This window comes from Chrysochloris asiatica, unplaced genomic scaffold (assembly GCF_000296735.1).
Source record: "Chrysochloris asiatica unplaced genomic scaffold, ChrAsi1.0 scaffold00195, whole genome shotgun sequence".
In the NCBI taxonomy this organism is placed as follows: domain Eukaryota; kingdom Metazoa; phylum Chordata; class Mammalia; order Afrosoricida; family Chrysochloridae; genus Chrysochloris; species Chrysochloris asiatica.
Genome location: NW_006408713.1, coordinates 1,830,881 through 1,841,153, shown reverse-complemented (window position 1 = coordinate 1,841,153; position 10,273 = coordinate 1,830,881).

Sequence of the window (10,273 nt, the reverse complement as noted above, 5' to 3'; positions counted from 1 at the left end):
TTAATGCGCTGGACTGTAAAATCTGTTTGGACCACAAGGTTGCTGGTTCAAGCTTACCAGCTGTTCCTTAGAAACCCTATACAGGGTCACTATGGGTAGGAACCCATTCGACACTACACTTAACAACTCCACGAGGGACCTCCCCTGTCCCCTCTGATTCTGAACAGCTCTGTGCAGGTCCTAGAATCCACATACTTCTGTTGATAGGAACTTTAGGAGGTTGGGGAAAACTCATGTGCACTTTTATCTTGGTCATCATCGTCCGCGGGGACTGGAGTGGGAATCAGGAAGAGAAGGAAAGCTGGGTGGAAATGACCAAGGGCTATATTTGGTTTGGGGCACTCTTAGAAATGAGAGCATGCCCAACAACTTACTAGGACTGTCTTTCTTTTTTTACCCTGTTCCACACCAATGCCTAGTATCTGGTGGTGGTGGTGGTTATGTGCGGTGGAGAACCAACCGACTCATAGCGACCCTGCACAGGGTTTCCGAGGCTGTAAATCTTTACGGGAGCAGAAAACCTCATCTTTCTCTCGCAGAACAGCTGGTAGTTTCGAACTGCTGACCTTAAGGTTCGCAGCCTGATTCGTACCCACTACGCTACCAAAGCTCCTTAACGCCTATTATCTAGGAAGTGTCAAATTGAATGTGTGAAATGCACCTGGGTAGTGAAGCAGGAGTGGACTGGATTATTTTCAGAACAAACCACCAACGCACCTCTTGCCTTCACATCTATTCGGAATCATAGTCACCCCATGTGACAGACTATACTGCCCCATAAGATTTCCAAGGCTATATGTAATCTCAGCAGTTCCGCGGGAGAAAGATGAGGCGTTCTACTCCGGTAAAGATTTACAGCCTAGGAAACCCTGTGCAAGGTCGCTGTGAGTCGGAACCGACTCCACGGTACTTAACAACAACAATCTTTATAGAAGCAGACTGCCACAACTTTCTCCCACAGAGTTGCTGGTGGGTTGAAACCATGGACCTTTTGGTCAGCAGCTGAGTGCTTAACTCATGTGCCACCCCAACTTCTTATCTCTAGAACAAAACAAAAACCCCACTGTCATGGAGTCAATTCCAATTCCTAGTGACACTTTAGGACTGAGTAGAACTGCTCTTTAGCATTGCCAAGGTTGTAAATCTTTACAGGAAGAGACGGGCCTCGTCTTTCTCCTTAGGAGCAGCTGCTGTGTGTGAACTGCTGATCTTCGGGTGAGCAGCCCAATGCTTAATTCACCGTACTGCCAGGATTCCTCATCCTAGAAGAGTTCCTACTAAAACCCTAGACACGATTATCCCTGAGCATGCAGATATAGACCTACTTTGTGAGGGTGGGGTGTAGAGCTGCTATTGTTGTTGTTAAGTAACTTGTAGTTGGTTCTGCGCTGGTGAGTTTGAACCACTGCGACCTGGCAGTCCTGCGCATTAACCCACAGTGCCACTCCAGGACTCCAGAGCTGTTATTATCATTTACTTATTCATAGATGCATGCTGGTCCTATGCACAGTGCAACAAAATACGTCTCAGTCTTATACCGTCTCCATGATTGGTTTCAAATGCAATTGCTGTTATCTAGATGGTTTTTGTGGGCTGATTTTATGAAGTAGATCACCAGGTCTTTCTTCCTAGCTCCAATGAAATCTGTTCAGCATCACAGTAACACCCCCTACATCTCTACTGACAGATGGTTAGGAGCTGCATGTAAGGTGCACTCAATGGGATTTCAACCCAGGCCTCTCACTTAGAAAGCAAGAGTTCTAACTTCAAACTCAAGTTTTCAGAATTATATATCACAGGAATAGCTAGAACATCCATTTTGAAATGAGGTCTTTTTTAAATTAGATTAAAATCGTATCCATTTTATATTTTATTTGATAATGTGGTATCATGACTGCTGCTAAATGAGTGCATTTTGAAGCTTTTAATTGTTCCCACAATCAGTAATACAAATGTGACCAATTTTCCTCAAGTGAAGCCAATAGCATTCCATAAATGGGTGGCGTGGAGGGGGCAGGGAACTAAACACACCTTCACCTAATCATCTCATTACAGCATTTCAACTTTTCATGAAAGTGATTTCTGTTTTTGGCTCTCAGTCCTCCTTGCTGATGTTTTTAAATTGTAAGTCTGAATAGTCATTCACAATATACATTACTCCTGGAAGATCAGGGCTATCTCCAATCCCATTAAATTATCACAACCTAGTGAGGATTGATTGAGTGCAGCTCATCAGAGTCAAATAATGCATGTGACCAACGTTCAGTAAAGGAAGATTTCTAATACAGAAAACAGTGATGAAGTCCTTCAAAACACAGGTTTCACCACACTGTGGAGATTAAGTGAATTGGAGCCCCGGTTATGGAGAATCTTATCTTCTGCTGGGTGATGGGATGACAGGGCTGAGTTTGGGAAGCTTAACTTGGCACATACCGTCCATCTCATTGGTAAGGGAGAGCAATGCTCCATGAAGAAGTGTGACATACTTCTGCAAGCACCCTGAATTTCTGAGTTGCTCAGACATCCCCATCACTAGTGGCATCTCAGGTGTGCTCAAGGACACCCAAGATTAGAAAGAAACACAGAGGAGGGAATATGGAGACCCCATTATCTGAAAGGATACTGAGGAAATAAACCTTCCCAGTCCTGCATGTCCAAAGCTCCAATGTTCATAGATCTACCCAAGGAAGAATGAGCTGTTCAAGCTATTCCAGTGGCAATACATTTGCAGTCTCTCTACCTGCATAGATATGTCTACAAAAAGCTTATTTACAGATAAGATGCATCCCGAAGTCCACTTTATCTAGATTACTAAGAGAGAACATAACAAAGTTAAGAAGAGAATGTGCAGTAAACATATATGTGTGTGCATCTATCTCAACTAAGCCATGCACTAAGATGTCACTGCATCTGAACTGAAAGTAGACATCCTTGTATGTCTCATACTGCTAAATGTTCAATTATGAACTGAAAAGTTGGTGACTTGAACCCACCCAGAGATGCTTAAGAAAAAAAACCTGGTAATCTGCTCCCCCCCCCCCAAATCACATATTTTGATAAACCTATGGAACACAGTTCTAATCCACAATGCATGGTGTCACTAAGACTTGAAAACTGGTCTACTGCTTATCCATTTGATTTTGATTTTTGATCTTCAAGCAGGAGCTCCTGAGTGCTGCAGAGAATTAAACATTTAGCTGCCAGCCAGAAGAATGGAGGGTCTAGTCCACCCAATGGTGGAAGACAGATGTGACAACCCACTTGCAAAAAAATTAGCCACTGAAAACTCAAAGGTGTGCAGTTCTACTTTGACACACACACACACACACAGACACACACACGGGGACATCATGAATCACAATGGAATTGATAGCATCTGCTTTGGTTGCAGTTCCTGCTGACCCAGCTTCCTCTTCATCTACCTCTTAATCACAGATGGGCTCCAAAGAGAAATATTTACAAGCTCTGTGTAGGCAGACTAATGTGTCGGTGTTCTGGTCACATGTGCTACTAAGCACATCTGGCCATTCCTCTGGATATGGGTTAAGGAGCCACCACTTCCTTTGAAAGACATGTTGCTAGTACTCCTGAAGGCCACGGGATTCTGTTGTACCTGGTCTTCCTCACCCTGCAGCTAATTGCATTTTTTGCTAACAAACTATTTTTCTTTTCGGTTTTAAGCATGATTCCACATTCTTTTTCTCCCTGTCCCCTGGTGACCTCTGTTCTACTTCCCTCCCTGGGCATTTGCCTTTCTAGGTATTTCATGTAAGAGGTGGTGGTGTGTCATCAAATCAGTTCTAACTCATAGCAACCCTGTAGAGGGCTCCCGAGGCTGTAAATCTGTAAGGGAGCAGAAAATCTCATCTTTCTTCAATGGAGTGGCTGGGAGATTCAAACTTCTGACCTTAGAGTCAGCAGCCCAATGTTTAACCACTACGATACAAGGGCTCCTATTTCATGTATAGAAATTTTTTAAAATGTGTTTTTTTGTGTGTGTCTACTGTACTTCACTTTAACTAACCCTAGAGGCACAGTGTGCTAATCACAAGATTGTTGTTCAATCTAGAAGATTCAAACCAAACCCACTAGCCACTCTGTGGGAGAAAGAGAAGGCAGTCTGATCTTGTAAAGATTTACAACCTCAGAAACCCAGTGGAACTGTTCTCGCCTGTCCTGTAGAGTCGCTGTGACTCAGGATTGACTTGATGTTGTGGGAACTTCACTTTGCATAGTGGTTTTGAAGTTATGCCATGTTGTAGCTGTCCTGTAAGAGTCCTGGTGTGGCATTGAAGGTTAATGAACTGGACTGCAAGGTCAGTTTGAACCACAAGGTCGATGGTTCAAGCTCACCAACCGATCCTTGGAAACCCTATACAAGGTTGCTGTGAGTCAGATTCTACTCTACGACAGTTAGCACCAATATGTTGTCGTCTGTGTGAGAACTTCATTCCTTTTTATGGCTGAATTATCATTCCATAGTATGTATCACTTTATGTATACTCCATCCATGTAATGATGCACACAAAGGTGGTTTCTACCTTTTCGCTATTATACATAGTATTGCAGTGAAGAATCCAATGAAAGTTCTAATCATCTACTTCTGTACATATTATAGCCAAGACAACTCTACTAAACATAGCTCTACTATATAATACACGGATAGCCATAATTCAGAATGAACTTAATGACCATGAGTATGCATAAATGATTGGGATATTTTGGGGAAAAAAAACAAAAAAAAAGCTGCAGCTTGACAGTTGTGGGAGACTTTCTAAGTCTTACTCTGTAATGTGTGGATATTTCTACTTTAAAATTACCAGTCCCAAAACATACTAGGTGTTGTTAGGTGCCATTCTGTCAGTTGGACTCATAGCAACTCTATGCACAACAAAATGAAACCTTTCCCAGTCCTGAACCATCCTCACAATTGTTATGTTTGAGTCCACTGTGGCTGCAACTCTGTCAGTCCATCTCATTGGGGGGGGGGGTGAAGGGGGGGGAGCGGCTTCCTATTTTTATCTGATCTTTCCATTTTGCAAACCCTGATGTCCTTCTCCAGGGACTGATCCTTCCTGACAACATGTCCAAAGTACAAGAGACAAAGTTTCACCATACTCATTTCTAAGGAGCCTTCTGACTGTATTTCATCAAAGACAGATTTGTGTTTTCTTCTGGCAGTCCATGATATATTCAATATTATTTTCCAACAACATAATTCAAATGTATTGATTCTTCCATGGGCTTCCTTATTCATTATCCAACTTTCACATGTATACAAGGCAACTGAAAATATCATGGTGTAAGCCAGGCACCTTTAGTCCTCAAAGTACCATCTTTGTTCTTTCACACTTTAAAAAGATCTTTTGCAACCAATTTGCAATGCAATGCATCATTTGATTTCTTGACTACTGCTTTCATGAGCATTGATTATGGGTCCAAGGAAATTGAAATTTCTGGCAACATCAATCTTTTCTCTGTTCATCATAATGTTATTTATTGGTCCAGTTGTGAGGATTTTCATTTCCTTTAAATTAAGGTAAAATCCATACTGAAGGCTGTAGTACACCTGTTGCACCTGCGCAAATGCTTTGCTTTCCATGTAAGCCTGCTTTTTGGTCCCTTACCTGGCCACTCATGCCCAAGCTTTACTCAAGAGCCACACGCTAGATATAGAGACACAATAAGATGAAAAGAAATAACCTGTTTTTCCCCACTACACTGTGTCTCTACTGAGATTCATATCATTTCAGGATTAGAAGGGACATGAATATCAATCAAAGTCTCTATGTGATGGAAACAGTTTGCACTTGACTCCAAACTGAAAGAAAACATGGGGTCACGAGGAATCAGAATCTGCCGGATGACAATGGGTTTGATGTTTTCATTTAATATTAACATAAGCCCAACCTCTCTTTTCACAAGTGAGTAGAATGAGGCTGAATTGGGAATGGCATACCCAAGTTTGCAGAAGAGAACAGAGGCAGGACTGAGACCTCAGTTGATTAACAATGGTCCTGGCTAAGTATTGTGGTCCGTAACCTACCTCCACCCTGTTTCTTAGGTAGAGTGGAGTATGTCATCAAACTCTCCAAATTATCAAAGAATCTGGCGATTAATCATAGAGCAATCCCTAATGAAATGGATCAAATTAACTGGTGATAAGAAAACAGATTCAGCAGCAGTGGGGAATTGAGGAAAAGCAGAGCACTTCAGAATAATATGGTCTTACATCTCTTACATCATCTGTGACTCATTATGTGACCATGAGGTTGGAAGGATTAAACAATTGTTGCATTATCTATTATATATAGGGAGTCCTGGTGTGGTGTGTGGGTTAATATGCTAGACTGGAAAGTTGGTTTGAATTGCAAGGTTGGCAGTTCAAACTCACCAGTCACTCCTTGGAAACCCTATACAGGTTTTCTATTGGCTATTGGTTGTAGCCAACTCGACGGCACTCAACAACAACAACATTATGTATAAACAAGTGTAAGACTATATATGCTTACATATGTACATAATTTAATCTTGTTCTTCAGAAATGCTCCTTACATAATACAGACATGAAGGTGCTATTCAAAATCATAAACCTCCTGCATCCTCCCTCCAGTCCCTGGACCACAATAGCCAGGGTCCCCTGCTTTCAAGTTGGGCCTGGGGCTGTTGTGGAAAACCTCAGATCTCAAGGCTAGTTTTATTAACTAGCAGGTTATTAAGTAGGCAGCCATTTGATTTCAGCCCCACATTTCCCTACTCTAAAGGAACCCCGGTTTGACACCATAGGATATGTTTTTGACTGCTAACCATAAGGTCAGAGGTTCAAATCCAGTAGCTGCTCCTTGGAAATCCAATTCAGTATTACTATAAGTCAAAATCAGATGAACAGTACTTAATAGAAACAACAAAGGAGGCCTAGTAGTGCTTCAGGGTAAGCAATGATATGCTAACCATAAGGACTCTTGGTGTGGTGCTATAGAATCAGCAATGGACTGCAAGCCACAAGGTCAGCAGTTCAAGCCCACCAGATACTCCTTGGAAGCTCTATACAGGTTATGTATGGGTCAGAACTGATGGTATTTACAACAGCAACAACTAACCATGAAGTCGGTAGTTCCAACCCATATCCGTTCTGCAGGCAAAAGACAAGGAGGTCTGCTCTCTGAAAGACTTAGAGTCTCTATGTAGAGTCACTGTAAGATGGATTCAGGTCAATAGTAATGGCTTGGTTTTTTTTTTGGTTTTTTGTTTTTTTTTTCCCCCTAATCTAAGGAATACTCATGGCATTTTGGGTTAGGGATTTGACTACTACCTACAAGGCCTGCAGGTCAAATCCACCAGACACACTCAAAAGAAAGGTGAAACTGTCTTCTCCCATAAAGATTTACAGTCGCAGAAAAACTATATACAAGCTGGAATCGATTCAAAATGAGTCAGAAATGTTTTGACGCTAATCGGTATTTTTGATTTTCCCTACTCTAGGAAGCCCTGGTAGCACTATTTGAACATTCAGCTGTGAATTGAAAGGTTGGTATTTCAAATCCAGCCAGTTACTCTGCAAAACAGAGACCTGTCCCCACAAAGATCACAGTCTGGACATCCCAGTGTACAGTTCAATTCTGTCACGTGAGATCACTAAGAGCCAAAATTAACTTGATGGTACCTACCAACAACAACAGTTCCCTACTGTGGACTTCCTCAGTGATGACTATGCTTGATGCATTCTCCTACTAACTGAAAGGTCAGAGGTTGGAATCCACCCATGTGCACCTGGGAATAAAGGCCTAGAACTCTTCATATGATTAGACACATATGTGGTTGCCGTGAGTGAAAGTTGACTCAGCAGATAATAAATAGTCCATCTGCTAGATGCTACAGAAGTCCCTGAAGGATGCAAATGGTTAAGGCACTCGGCTGCTAATTGAAAAGTTGGAGATATGAGCTCTGGTGCGGCACTGTGGGTTAATGAGTTGGAGTGAAAGTCATTTGAACCACAAGGTCGGCAGTTCAAGCTCTCCAGACGTTCCTTGGAAACCCTATAGAGGGTTGCTATGGGTGGGAGATGACTTGATGGCACAACAGACTGCTTTGGAAGAACATCCTGGGTGTCTCCTTCTGAAGAATCATCCACTGAAAACCCCGAGGAGCCACAGTTCTACCGTATCCCACAGGGGCTTACCATGAGTGGGAATTGACTCAATTGCAGTAGGATCAGTTTCAGCAATGTCATGTAGCCACTTGGAATTGGCCCCACAACAGAATTTAAGTTTTAAAGAGTCATGCAGAAGGTCCAAGTGGTTTTGTTCAGTACCCAGGCTGGACCCAAGGATGAGAGATGAGAAACTCACCAACCCACAGAGTGGAACCCCTGCAGGGGGGCACCTAGAAACCATCCCCACATCACGTTCTCTGTGTCCTCATGCTGCCACACTGCTGATTGGATCCTCCTACATTAGGGGCACTCTCTCAGCTCTGCTCAGAATCAGTAGAGAAGGGGTACCCCAAAATTGAGCTCATCATGCTGAGTTTTATGAGCAGCACCCCAAGCATCCTCAGGTTCCAAGAGTAGTCTGCTCATCTGTGGGAGGCAGGGAAGGGACTTTGTTAGCCTGGTGACCAAAATGGAGACCTACTGGTGAGCTGCCCAGCTGACCCTGGCACCCTCAGACTTCAGGGATACTCCATTTTGTGCTTTGGTAAAAAATGACACTGAACAGAAAGCATGCATAGAGGATGAGGAAGAAAACGAGGAGGATTTGGTGAGAAAGAAGCAAAGCCAGCTTCACCAATACACTCTGCTATCTCTGGTGGCCACCCATCTGCCATGGATTTGGGAGAGGAAAGAGACCCTAGATCCTCCACTTCCAGGCAGGCTTCCCTGATTCACTCACCCGTGCTCCTTCTACCTGGCAAAGATGAACCAGGAGAAAAGAGAGGATGTTCGTGGGCAAATGAAGAAAAGTACAGACTTGCCACCACCAACACTGGGCACACTCTTCGATTCTTTCCCTGTCCACCACTTGCTTAAAAGCAAAAATACCTTCAGGGCAAGTACAGGGTCCACTTCAAAATCCTTTACCTGGTCCAGTGCTTGGTACCCAGTGAGAACTCAGTGAACGCTCATTACCAGCTAAGTGGGGAGTGGCAAGGAGGAGGGAGGAAGAGGTGAGTACCAAAGACATGAAGGAAGCAGCGTGTCTGGAGATAAATGTCAATAAATATGCAAATAATGCAAACAGAAATGCTCCTCTTACTTTCCAATTTAATTCCAGCAACCCAGGGGGTAAATTCTATAAATTATAGTGGAGTGTGACTTGTAAATAACATTTTTCTGACATCCCCAAAGCATTGCAGTACCTTTGGAGCTCATAAATTGTTGATGTAAATGAGTTTATATAACCGTTTCATAGTTAATAAAAATAATACTCAGAACAGTATGTTGGGAGCTGGGTATGCTTCCCAGCTCATAAACATGACAATTTTGAATATCAAATTGTAGAGTTATAATTTGGTTGATTGAGCCCACACACCATTGGGAGCAAACAAGTGAGGTCTGTTGGGAGGGTAGACCTCAGTTCCCAAGAGTGGCTCAAACTCTCGTCCATCAGTCACCTTCCAGAGTTACTTGGTCCTTCTCGGGCTCATTCCTTAACTATGGATGGAGAGCTGGACTTCCTATATGTTAGGCATTATGCTATGGGTTAGTGTTAAAACAGGGATTGGCAGAGTCTGATGGCATGTGGAGGAAGCAAGTGTGGTGGGCATGGAGGAGGAGGCACGTCATTCTATGATGGATGTGAAGGAGAGGATGAGCCTCAACAACTGAAGAGCATGTCACTACTCTTGCCCAGAAGTGCATGTAGAATTAGAAAAAGAGAATAAAGTCATGAAGCTAAGAGAGTTAGGTTGTTGCTGTTGTCATGATCCACATAGTTGAAAACCCTTGTAGCATCAATAAAGCACAGGTGAACATATTTCTGGTATTGTTTGCTTTCAGCCAAGATTCATCTAACCTCAGCTATTATATCCCTCATTCCACATCCTCATGAGAATCTGACTTGAAATTCTGTAAATTTACAGTTCTCTCTAAATTTACAGTTGCCATTTTTGAATTATATTTTGCAAAATTTTACATGTGATATTAATGATATTGTCTGATTATTTAGGTATTCCATTGGGTCGCATCTCTTTGGAATGGGCACAAATAGGGATATCTTCCAATCAGTTGGCCAAGTAGCTATCTTAAAATTTTCTTGCGGGGCTTCCGGTTTCC